The following is a 13,909-nucleotide window of genomic DNA, read 5'->3' on the forward strand; positions in this document are numbered from 1 at the left end:
GTAAGAAACATGTTCTTTTAAATTAAAAAGTGTTTGTGTAGGGGAAGAATGGCCAATAAATTCCAGTTAAAGTCAATTCTGTTAAAACCTTGAATGTCTGCTATAATAAAGACTTCAGTGAAAATGAATAGTACCAAATACTTCACAGGAGGATCCGTGTGCTAGGTATATTTCCAGATAACTAGACAATCCATACCAAGATTTGTTTGCGGCAAAATATGTTTTTTCTGTTCTTTCCAGAAGCCCTTTCCAAAACAGTTGAGAGACATGAATTCAGGCTGCTTTGCCGAGCATCCAAGCAAATTAGCCTGAGTTTGATTATGCAGATTTTCCTGGACTCCAAGCAAATATTTATTCTTGCAAAAAAGTTGTATATTATATCAGGTTTCAGCCTTGGCTACAGATCTCATACAACTTTGGAAATGCAAAGGGCAGGGGAACACTATTTGCATGTCTTCACCTAATTGTTCAAGTTCAGTCCAATTTGCTGAAGGTTTCAGTTGGAAGGTTATTTTTCTCTTCAAGAATACTTGTTTGAAAGGACTTTCACTCTATAGAATCTTTTAATTGATTTTGTTAATCCTGAGGTTAGATTAGTGCATGGTGTGTGAGCCAGGATGAGGTGGCTCAACCTTTGCTAGAAGTTTTCTCACCATACAGCATATAGAAAATACCTTATGGCACGAGAGTGGTCTGAAAGGGAAATACTCCTCCTCTCTGTGGGCGATGACATTCAAAACCTCAGGTTTTTGTGCTGGGAAATCAGGGTGTTTCTCCTTTGCAAACACAGCAGCGCAGCCCTTGCTGCTGCAGTTTTGTTTTCTGCAGTTTCTTTCCCCTCTGCAGATGGTTGAGGTTGCAGATGGACGTGGGAGAGTCAGGCTGAGCAGGACAGCTGTTGCTTCTCATTGCTCTCGCTATGATCCTGAGCGTTTGTCATTTTTATGTCAATGCCTCTTTGGTTTGTTTGGTTTGAGGTTTTTAAACACTTTGTTCATTGGAAAAACAAGGAGGAAGGGAGGGCTGGCCAGCTGGCAAATGAGACTGAGCTCGAGAGAGAGAGGAAAGAATCAGGGCAATCACATCTCTACTGGCTTTTAATACAGGGTTGGAAATTTTGTGGTTATGTACTTAAGTAGTTAGCAATAAATCCAAGCAGGATGATGTACGTAATGAAAAATTTAAGATAGGATTTTACATTTATACTCCTCCTTTTCATCTTTTGAACTGTTTACTTATTGTCCAAGCACAGACTGAAGCAATAACTGAAACAATTACAGAGAACGTGAAATCCATGAAATCCAGGCAATATCCTTATTTTAGGGGAGAGGGAGGGCACATATTTTTAGAGAGGAGGCTTTGGTGTTAGGAAGTCATATGGCTGTAGTATGGTTTGGTTTTGAAAACAAAGGGCAAGCCTACTTAACTAACATCTCAATGGGGAATTTTTAACTTAAATTCCTAAGTGCTAAAGAATAACTTAATGCCAATAGAGTGTACTTGATTAAAATAACATGCCTCCAAACTTGCTAAAATTTTTACATTTTATCTTGATTTTTCAGTTCCCCTGACAAGACGTGGTTTGTCTGGTACTGATAAGCTGGAATTGATTCCGGGCTTGTGCAAAACAAGTGAAAGTCAGTGGGAAAACTTTGGTCTGCGGTGTAGGGGAAATAAAAGTATGACATAACACAAAATTCAAAGTCTGATTTTGAGAAGTTTAGAGAGTACATAATTAACACAAATAAACCATCTCCTTCAATTAGTAAAGAATGAGTGAAAATAGCAAGCATATTTTCTACTTTATTCTTTCAAGGCTGGTTTAAACTAGTAGCCCATTTATTAACCATTGTGATTAGCTGTGATACGTCTGTTCTGTATGAAACAGATTTGCTGGTGTTCTAGGAGATGGTTTATTTGTGTTAATTAGTGTTCTCCCCGATCGATGCTGGTAGAGAAATTTTCAGGGCTCAAAATCAAAACGCTGGATTTCCCTTATGTTTACTCTTGTGAAAAAAATAAAGCAATTTTACTCTGGACTGTTACATCAGCTTACTGCCTAGGCTATCTACTTTCTGGGAGTCCCCAAAAACATGAGTCCTAATTTTTAAAGGCAGCTTCTCATCTGCATTTATAGTTAACTACAGGCACAAATATTCAGCTAGCTACCTGCCTGCCTTTAACTATCAGGCACAATAAATAGACAGCTAACCCGTTTTTCACTGCTCACATTTAATCGTTCACTGCAATAATAAACTGATACATACACATCAGAATCAGGTTCTGTCTCCTTTTCATGGTCAATAACAGGTTTTTTGTTGGGTTTTTTTTTCACAACCAGTACCACAGATCTAAATGGGACCAGCTGCTAAAGAGTGCTAATACTGGTAGGGGAGTACCACTCAAGAAGGCGACCCTGTGTGAACAATAACCTAAGCACCCATTTAACTTTAAGCACTTCTTTATGGTCCTAGAAGTTAATAGCTTTATGCATTTGGTCAAAGTTAAGCATATGCTTAATGCCTCCCTGAATTAGAAATTAGATCTTTGAACTCCAGTTTTGTTTACACTGTGTATTATTTTGTACGCAAATTCATTTTAGGAAGACAGGAAAATAGCAGTCATTCAAAATAATATCTTTTTGCAATTAAATGTTACCCATACAGTATATTCAGCACATCAGCAATTAACATTTTTCTTCTTAATGTATATTTGACTGTATAAGAGCCATTAAATGGAACTAACTACACAATTGTTTCAATTAGATTTTCTAGTTCTCTAATCCAAGCAAAAGCACTCCAAGTTAAGAGAAAAAAAATAACACATCTTATTACTGACTTTAGTTTTCTATTAATTATCTCAATGTTTATTATTCAGGCTTAGTTTTTGTTTCATGTACCCTGACAACTCATCATAATTTCATGATTTGACTTACACTTGCCGAGCCCTATGTAGCATGTGTGTGGCACCAGATCTTAAGCCTGTATAAACCACAACCTATTAGAAGAATTGTGGAAAAGCACTGGTTTACCTGATTTACAGTTTTTATTTATCATTTGCACAACCTCAGCTGCATTGTACTGATTGGAAATTAAGATCAATGCCTTTTTCAATAGTAAAAGGCCATTCCACTTGTTCGTAGTCTTATTCAGAGACAGTTATACCAGTCTTCAATACACACACCATTCTAAAAATCTTCTCTATATATGCAGCAAGTTTCTAGATCCCAAATCCCACCGTAAAGCGAGGTTTAGACTCATAAATAAACCGGAACATCCTGTGTTCTAGACAGCAGAGATTTCTCACTCTGAGAACACAGAAAACACGAGGTATCTGAAACTGCACAGGGGCAGCAGCATTAGAAGGCTTCAATTCACCCCAGCTTTCACTTGGGGGTTGCTGTACACCTATTTTCTGGTAGCACTGGATGCGTTGATGAGTTAGGACTGTTGTTTGGTGGCAGGATCCTTTTCAGAGATCTGACATTAGCAGATGTCTACAGCACTGCCAGCACAGGGCTGTGGGAAATGGCATGCAGATGCAGTTGTCATAGGTAACAAGGTACAGATGATTCTTCTTCATTAATTTCAGTTAATTAAAGCCAAATGAGCAAATAAGCCTTGTAACCCTTCTACTGGCTTCAATGGGAGTTAGATCAAGCACAGAATGCTTTAGTGTTGGCAATGCTCTTAAGACTGTAGGAAAGGTAGCTATGGAAATAGCCGATCCTCTTCGTAATACAGAGGGCTGTAACACGGAGACATCACTGAGGCCAGCTTCTGCTCTAAAACCTGGTAAACCAGAAATGTGTCCACATGTCCTGGTTTCATGGGGATAAAATTATAGAATCGCTTTTCTGTTCCATGTTGTTTCAGTTCGTGGCCAGCTGTGGGCTGGTCATCAAAGCCATCAGCAGTTAAACCCAGGGCAGCTGCCCCGGGCTGGCCCAGGTGTGTGCTGTGACATTGACCTCAGGGGCACTATAAATGGGAAAGCTGCTGGGAAGGGGGGGCTCTTTGCTCTGCTCTTTTCTCCTGTCTTTATTTCTCCTTCTTCTCAACAATTGCTATCCCTGGAGCGACCTGCCACCACTCTGTGGGCTAAGTATAATTTTGTGTGGTTTGTGTTGATATTGGTTTCTTTATTTTATTAAATCTGTTTAAATTTTAACCCATGAGTCTCCCTCCTTTTCCCAATTCTCTTTTTTGATTGGGGAAGGGACACTGGGTGATAGAACAACTGCTTATTGTTTAGCCCCAGGTGTGGGCTGAATAAAGACACCACAAAACCAGAATTTATCCCCACAAGAGTCTTGCAAGTCCTACATATTAGCATGAAGTCAGACTTCAATTATCCTTAACTATGACCTTTCCAAGTTTATTTTCTTTTTCTGTTGTTATAATAACACTAGTGTTATCTCATATTAATATTAGATGTGTATTGTTATTCTAATAACTAATTATAGGACTCATAATGTTAATGACAGCAATTTAGTCTGTAATCCATCTGTTCACTTTACCAGAGCTGTTTATTTTCTTTTCTGTTATCAAAATACCCTTGATTTGTAATTACCCATGCATTTTGACTTTTTTAATTGGAGATTTGTAGGTTTTTTAAAAAATAAAATGTCAGAAGGAATAAACAGGAACTGGCATGGCACTGCAAAAAAAAAAACATTTCTAAGTTTTCAGTGACCAAATAATTGGAAAAACTGTGGCTATGAATGACCGATGTAACAGTCAACTAACTTCTATATAGACAATAAGTTGATCCTTTGATAAAATATTCCTGGAGAAGCCTGAACAGATGTTTCTGCTCTTTAGGCACTCAGTCCTAAAGAAGTCTTTGCATATTGTGTATGTTGCATTTTCATTTCGGCAAAACTGGCATTTGTACATATTCACACTCTCTGATTTAAAACTTTCTGCCTTTTACTAGATATCTTTAAATTCAAAAATGTCTATTTTGGTGATACATTTCTTGGATTTAATTTAACTATCCAGAAGGCAAAGGTGGCTAAAACAATTAGCCCTCTGATGGAGAAAGTTTCCATTTATCTCCCAGAATAATTAGTTTATTCTATCTTGGATGTATTTTGGTGTCTTATATGAGTACTGAAATAAATTGAAGGTAACAAAACCATTCATTCTCTAATTGCTTTATACATTTAACTTAGGTATTATTTCTAAAACTATAATACAGTCTAGCAATCTTTTTCTGATATCCTTTTTGCTCTTTAGCATATGTTTTTCCCACTTCTCTATAAGTGACAGTTTGAGCACTCTCAAGCTTAGTCCTATTTTCATTAAAAAAAATAAAAGGTAACAGGATTTTTGCATTTGTTTGGTTTTTTTTTCTGTCTATATTCTTCTGCTTTGCTGAAGTTTCTACACTTTTTATAAAATGATTTTTTGTTCCAGTCTCTTTCTAAGGTGTGCAGCTATTACTGTAAAGACCAAGAATTTGATCCAAATGGTTAACAAAACTTCAATCTATAGTTTTGTTCTCCTGAATTTTAAATGTATCAGTGTTTATCTGACTAATTTTAATAAATCACCTGCAATAGAGGACAGGAGAGGGGTGGGTGTTTTTTCCTAGCCTTTACATGGAGCAGTCGCTGTGTTGTGTTATTCTGAGTTTGAGTTTTGTGTGGTCGTTTTATAGTTGCTTTCTTGACAGCAGAATGTGCACTGCTGATCATGATGCATGAAAGTAACTACTTAAGAAAAAATAGATTCTTTTCAGTCTTTGTTGTTTAATTAAAAAAACCCCAAGATATATACCCTCCTTCAGCCAGTGCTATGATCAGAAATGTTTTCTTGTCTGAGAATTAGATTGAGACCTTAGTCTACATTCCTGCGTTTCAATATAGGGTCAAAGCAATAGGTTTGCTATTTGCTACAGTTCTTTTATCCATGGTGCAATGTGAAACATCAAACAAATCTCATTTGTTTTCAGCTAACACATACATAAAGAGACCAAGCCGTTGTAATTACACGCACGTAACCCAGACTGAATTCATTTGGAGTTTTGTCTGCACAGGTAAAGCATATCATACCTTCAGTATTCACAGCTAATACCCAATCCTGTATACTGATGAGTGTTGGCTGTGAAATGCTAAACAACTTTAGGACAGATATTTTTATTTTATAAGCATTTTTCGGCACCAAATACCCAGCCCAAGTGGCTGCACTAGGAGTGTTGAAGGAAGCATGTTTTATTTATTTAGCTGTCTTTGCTACAAACAGCTTTCTGCAAGCCTCATGTACGGTTTGGTTCTGCCCCTCCAACTGTCTGTGCTGCTAATCAGGATTTCCAAATGCTAAGCGTTAACACATAAAGCTTAGAGTTGAGAAATTCTGACTGTCATCACCAAGGGATTAAACAGAGATGTATTCAGGTAACTCAGAACAAATATTACTCTATGAGGTTTAAAACAAGTCATGCATCTAAATTATCGAACTTTCCCTGCATAACAAAACACCCTGCTTGCACACTGCCATATGTACTGCTCTTTTGGCCAAAGCACTTCCTTCTATTGTATCCTCATTTTTTAATCTTAAAAACATGCATGGAAATGATGATACTTATTAATAAAATACATTATTTTAGCAAATTACTTAAACCACCAGTAATCACAGGGAGACCGCTCTTTCTGAGATGCCTTGGCTATACCCTCTGTTCAGTGATGGATTAGTGACTGGGAAGTAAGAGCAAGGGGGAAAGTGTTTGCTTAGTAATAAATTTGAGGTTTCCACAAGTACCACAAACTGGGTGTGTGTGACAGTGAATGACTGAGCATCAGAAACACCTGGACACATTGACCAAAACCAGTAACTTTTGGGTTCCAAGAAAACAGGGGAGGGAAAAAAAAAATATAAGCACCACAATGCTGACAGATAAACTGTCCATATTGCATCCCATACAGTCTGTCCTCGCCTGGGTGACTTTCCTAATTTTGAAGCTTCAGTGCAAGAGGTCAGTGAACGCTTTAATTGCATGTAAGAGATGATCAGGTTTTGGCACGATTTATAGCTAAGGTAACTAGTTCAGAAACACACGGCTCATTTAATTTTAAAAACAGGGTCTAGTTCAATAATTTATGCTGTATAAATAATGAGATTCCAACAGTCTGAGAAGTCACTGAAACATTATGATATTAAATCTTTGCAAGGAGACAGGAGGTGAAGGGAGAGACTCTTTTGTGTGAGTTATAAAGTGTGAGGATTAGCAAAATGTGGATTAGAAAGGGTCTGCTGCATTCAATACAGAATTCAGGGTGAATTATTTACTGTTAGTATTATTTGCTTTCAGTGTATTAAAATTAACTCTACGAGCTGGTAAATAATAGAAAATGTGTTTGATGAAAGAAATGCTAAATTTTCTAAGAATGTTACTTGAAGTTATTTAACAAATTCCATTTACTATTCTCTATTAATAAACAGTAGGAAACACTCAACGGTTATTTGTTCAAACCTTGAAGGATTTCAAGCAGATGGGTTGTATTTTGAGTTTCACCATTAAATTTCTTTATATGTCTAGTCAGATTTGTTTGAAATAAAACTCATGCAAGACAAAGGGATCGGGAGAGAAGAAATACTTTTTGTCCTGGGCTTCTGAGCTGTGCTGACTGCACTAAAATAAACCAGAGAGTGCTCTCCTAAAATGATGTGCAGTCTATTAAGCTAAAAATTAGGCTGGAGTCTGCCAGCCAGGGGAAATGCACGTATCTATTCCCAGTAACAATCAGAGAAAGTCCAGGAAAGTGCAGTGGGGATTGTGAGATCTGTTCTGTTATGTTAGGGAAAGCACTGCCAAGGTCCTTCACAATTACCAAGGAGCTATAAAGCTGTATGTGATGTGACAGAGTAAGGGGAAAAACACAGGGGAAATAGGAATTGACTGATTTGTTTTACAGGAGGTACACAAATCTGGCGCCAGAGACCACCAGCCAACTATTGTTGTTATGCCTAAATCTTGGACTCTTTCAGCACAATTACTGAGTCAACATTTGTTCATATTTCATAGGTCCTATTCCATGTTTTGTTGCCTTGATCCTTTATTGCTTCCATTTAATTACAGGGTAATCACCGCTGAAGTTTATGGTCCTGTCAGTTGTTTTGCTTCTGTAGGAATATCCATCAGCAGCACAGAAATCTCAGACACTCCACACATCAGCTTACACCTATTTTTCATTTTGACAAGGTTTATAGCAAATGTCGTTATGGGATTGCATTTAAGCTGCTGGTGACAACATGTCATTCTTCAATTAAGTTTTTAGACACCTCTTCTAATTGTATATTTCAGCACTTCATGTTCCTATGATTGCTGCTGTTTCTCACCTTCCCCAGTTGTTTAAAAGGCACTAAAATATCCCTCCTTACCTCAAAAGGTGAAGATTGTCTTGACTTTATTTTGTAAATGTGACATTAGAATTGCACTCACAAGATCTGCAGGTGGACAAGCCTGCACAATCCGGAATCTGAGGGACAGGGTAATTCACCCATTGCTGGAAAACTGCAGCAGTGTCTTGAAATTTCCCCACAAATTGCTGTTTTGGGAAAATTCCTACATGGATAAGGGCATATTTCAAACAATGTTATAATGATGTCTTTGACCTTTCTGCTGAAGTACTTATAGACTATTCCAATTTCAAAGCTTTTTATTTTTTTCCAAATAGGTGTAAATTGTTAAACAAACATTGGTAAATGGATAGATAAGTGAAATAGATGCAGAATCCAAAATCTGTTTGAATTCTCTTGCTGAACAGAGGTAGTGGACTGTTTTCAACATAACTATAAAAGAAAAATGGAATATTTTTTTAACTAAAAAAAAAGTGGTTTGTTTTTGTGTGTGTGTATGTGTGGGTTTTGCAGTTGGATATTTTTTCTTTTTCTTGTTCTTTAAGAAAAGGCTCATATTTCCACAGAGTCTCTCTTGGAATGCACCAGAACAAAACATTTTGGAGTCCTAGAGAAAGAAATCTTTTCTTGCTGAACCTTCATGGAATGACTGAATTACCGTGATTCTGAATGAGCTGGGAAGCTAAGTAAATCCTTTTAATCACATGAAGTTAGTTTCTGGATGTCCTTGAAGGGCCCTTGACTTTGAAACCTATCTTCTAGACTGGTTAGGCAGGACTCAGGTACTATTTTGGGGAGAATGATGAAAATGCTCATCTTCTCTTTAAGACCCTCTAATGGAGGAGATAAGAACATATAATAAATCTGTGCACATCAGTGTAGAATATGTCTAGTTATTTATTCTCATCCTTCCTTGTATTTTCCTTTTGCCATTCTCTTTCTGTTCTTCCACTTACTGTCTCCTCCTAATTGTATTCATATCCTTTCCTTGTACTAGCTAAATTTTCTTTTAAAAGTATCATCTCTTTGAATATTGTGAAGTCCATATCTTCTTTTTTTTTGATGTTTACTTAACCTGGGTTATTTCTCATCTAGCACAAATCATTACACCTTCAGAGCTTCTGCTGTCATTCAGCTCATGTACATGAAGGTAAGATTTGAGTTGTTTTATTCTGTTTTTTCCCTTACTGTTTTGTTTTGTTTTTTTCTGTGGTTTTTGGGTTAGAAAAGAAATCTTCCTGTGTGGTGGAAAGAGTCTGACTCATGCTACTGCATCTTAATAGATAATAATATTGCCCGTGAGCAGGATTTTCAAGATAGTTAAACTATACACCCATCTCCCATCAACTTTCATTGGATACTTCATGACGTTTGAAGAAAATTGAGTGCATTAATTTTTATTGTCTTGCATTTAGAGTATGTATTACTCTTATAATAACCATCTCAGAGACCAATGAAAGAAAAAGTGATAAGTAAATGTTTATTTAAAGAAAAGTGAGTGTGCAAGGGAGCAACAAGCCAGAGAACGAGCATTTTTTCTCCTGTAAAGAGAACACAGGAATAAAAAAGATTAAAAACATCAGCAGCAGGAACTCTCATAACAGTAGAAATTATTACAGGAAGAAATCTTGTACCTTAACACAAACTTTGTGGAAAAAAAATCTAACAAAAGCCAATATTTCTACAGATCTCTACAGGAAGCTGAAAACATTTTGGGGAGGGGAATTTAAAGGTATGCAGTCCTGACAGCAGCATTTGTTTGTTGTTAATTTGTTTGGGGAACCGGTGAAAACTTTTGGTTGTGCTATTTAGAGGGCAGACTGGAAAGTCATAAAGAACCCTATAGCCACAAAAGAATTTTATTCAATCATTATAATGTTACATGAATGTTTGAGAAAATAGCTTTATCTTAAAAACAATAAAAATAGAGACATTTGTACCTGCTTTGGCCAGACCTACACAACCATTCCAAGCAGATTAAACAAATCTAAACAAATGTGAGAAACCCTCTGCACTGTCCTTATGCTTATCATGTTCCTCAAGGCAAGACAGAGGTGGGAATAAACAAGGTGACAGCTTAGGGGGAAGTGTCTCTGGAAAAGATATCATTGTCATTGGGAGAATAAATGAGGAAGGATGACATGTAGGAGAAGAATTAGCAAAACAGCTCTTGACATTTGTTAGGAAGAAAGGAGCTCCCAGCAGCTGGAGACAGTGCAACACTTCAGCACATGTAGGAACACCACAGAAACTGAAGATCTAATAACTCCATTGGCAAAGAAGGTGGGAATTTAAAAAAAGGTAGTTTTTATTGCATTAAAAAAACAAATTTCAAATTTCACCTAGTTACATTGTGCAATTTGTTGTTACTTAAAACTGTGTCTTAGGATAAAAAGAAGGAAAGCCTCCAGCTGTGAACTAGAACAAGCTGAATATAGCTTAAGGACATTGTATTTGACAAATTGCAAAATCAGTTTTGCAATATGACTTAGTTTCAAAACTCTACAGCCTTTTACTAGATATAAAATGCTGCTTCTGTGAATCCCTCTCCCCGAATTCATGTTTGCTTCTGAGGGCTGCAGGGTGGTGAATAAGAAGTTCAGTGGTGTGATCAGTTACCCCGCTGCTCTCGAATCTGAGATTTTTGTTTCTGCTCATGCTCAGAGCAGAAGCAGCCAGACATGTTTCTAGAGTATACTGGGCAGTCAGAGCATGAAAAAAAATCCTATGCAGGAGCACAGACAGGAAAAAAATTATGGTCCTTGACTGAAGCAAAATAAGCCTGGAATTTGTCAGATTCAGGTGTGACTTCTGGCAAGCCACTGGTCTAAATATTCATGGAAAAATGAGTATTTGATTACTTTTAAATTGAGTCCTTAATCTCTGCAGACCTCTTATGTTCCTTTCCTTACAGAAAGAGGTTTAGGAAGTATGAAAATACATATTCTTTTAAGTACTTAAGACTGTTTAGAGAAAGCATTTACGCTTAGGTATAAAAGAAAAAAGTTTAGAAATATGTACTGGTTTAATTTAAAGCAAAATAAGAGAACTTTGGAGACTGCAATTCATTTCATTCATGAAGGATTCATTGAGATTTATATCAGACCTCATAAAAGCTGGAACTAGTGTTCCAGCTTTGCAACAGTCAGAGAGCAGCAGTGACATTTCAGTGTGGGATTTGCTTTAACTGCCTAAAGTCTCACAGAGGAAATGAAGTGCAGTCAACCAGTGTGTTGCATCAGTCACCACTTCTGCATTCGTATTTTAGTTGGATTTACCTCCTGACCAGCTTTAATTTGCAAATATAAACGTTTATGACTACAAAATTGTGCAGACAAGTTACATGTGTGCGCTGATGGCAGAGTTGGAAATTCATGACTCCATTTATACAAGTACTTCTTTCTGCTTATCAAATGGTTGGATATGAAATGCCATTACCAAAAGCCTTGCAAATGTGTGTTTTGTGAATAGCTACTGGAACACCAGTATAAATATTTGACCCTTACTTTACCAAGATCTGCCACATTCACACTCATTACCTCCTTCTGGTTACAGACCTATTGATATTTCCAGAATTCGAGGGACAATCACTTATGTTTTATCCCATCTTGTGTTTCCTAGGAAGCCATAGCAGTGTTAACTATAGACTATTGTTTTCCTTTTCTCATGAATTGGTATTTGGGCTGGATTTTAGGGGAGGGAAGAAAAAAAATCCAAGATTTTGGCGTTTCTGTTTCAGGTCTATACTTCCAGCTACTCAATGCAAACTCATGGGTTAAGGATGTATCTTTATGAAGGTTTTTCTCTGTGAAAAGAAGAATGTTAGATACATTGTGATGTGGGATGCATGGGAAAGTGATGTTTGGAAGCAGAAAATGTGGGTAATCTGTTAAGGTTGTGTGCCCCATGTCCCATCAGGGCTGTGGTAGGGAGCAGAAGGGAACCATTCCTGGAAAACACGCATGGTCCTGGCAGCAGGCTGCTCCCAGCTGCCCTATTTCCCAGGCAAGCATGTGAAAACCAAGTGGAACTCATAAATATTTGTTTCCAAAAATCAGTTAGTTAATGACAGAGTATAAAAAGCTCATGAAATTATAATTTGATGGAACATTATTTTGAGATGTCTAGAAAGCAGAGACATAAGTAGTCAGTTGAAATGAAGTCCAACATACATGAACTTTACTTCTCATGAAAAAAAAAACCCAGAGATGTGTAGGAAAAGTTGTTTATATTAGACAAGATTGCTAATTTATGGGAAATAGCACATACAGTAAAAACCTTTGCTTTGTTTGATGATATTACTAGAGCACCAGTGTGTAAGTAGACTCCAACCCATTATGTTTTACACTTATATAATTTATTAGATTTGAACTGTGATCATTATTCATGCAAATCTCTTCTGAATTTATGGCAGTTTTGCAATCATTACTCAGCCTATATGGAATTATGTATTTCTATGAATTAAACTGAGAAGTAATTTTCTAATTAACATTACAACTGTTAATGAAATGAAAGATTACATGAGTTGTGGTGAACAGAGAGATGTAATACTATCAGGCGTTCAAGTCAGACATATTTAAAATATATACTTCCTATTTTCTGAAATTCCCACTTCCAGCAGCCTCCAGAGTTTAGCGAGATCATAAAACTGGAGCAGCATTCCATGGAGTTCCTTTCAGTTAATATCACAGTATTAAATAATATCTTTCCTGCAAGGGAAAGAAAATGATTGTTCTCTCTCCTAAGCTGACTGTGTAAAATGTTCTTCAATAAAATCCAAGAAATTAGTATTCAATGATTTACAGTAAACCTCCTGAGCACAGGAGGTTTGCTCTAGACGGGAAAAGCAAACACTTATGGGGTACATTATTATGATGGCTTATGCTAATTAAATTGAAGCAGAAATGCTTAATTTATGCTCTACCACCAAGCGCAAAGGGGAAAATTCTTTCTTGGTTCAAGCTTTATCTTGTTAAGAAGATTTACCTCGTTATTTCCAATAGTAAAGATGTTATTTTTGAGACTACACTGAGAAAGCAGAGGCTTGCAGAGCTTTTCTGCTAGTTGCCATGACACTTCGGATCTCAACCTACAGTTCAATACAGTAGTTGCAATTAGGTTAATTAAAACATTATCTCAAAGTACACAGCTATTGTACAAAAGAAGAAACATCCTCACTGAATATGCTGCTTAGTCACTGATATATTAATTTTTAAAAATTACATTTTCTAATTACAATGAATAATTTATTTCTCCTGGGGACATTTGATATTTAAATATTGTCACTCAAAAAATAAATGCAGGATCCATCTAATATCATCTAAGGACATTTGAAATTTTTCTGACCTTTTAGTTATTTTCTTCTATAAAATAATGAGAGAAAAAGAATCCCTATAATAAAGGTTTATACTATTTTAGCTCATTAGTTATTTCCAAATTCAAAGGTCTTAATGAAAAATCATACACATTTATATATACAAATGTTAGTCTTGCTAAAGGAATTTTTTAATTATAGTAGTCCCTACTTCTGTCTGCAAAAGGTGACT

Source organism: Nyctibius grandis, chromosome 8, assembly GCF_013368605.1.
Source record: "Nyctibius grandis isolate bNycGra1 chromosome 8, bNycGra1.pri, whole genome shotgun sequence".
In the NCBI taxonomy this organism is placed as follows: domain Eukaryota; kingdom Metazoa; phylum Chordata; class Aves; order Nyctibiiformes; family Nyctibiidae; genus Nyctibius; species Nyctibius grandis.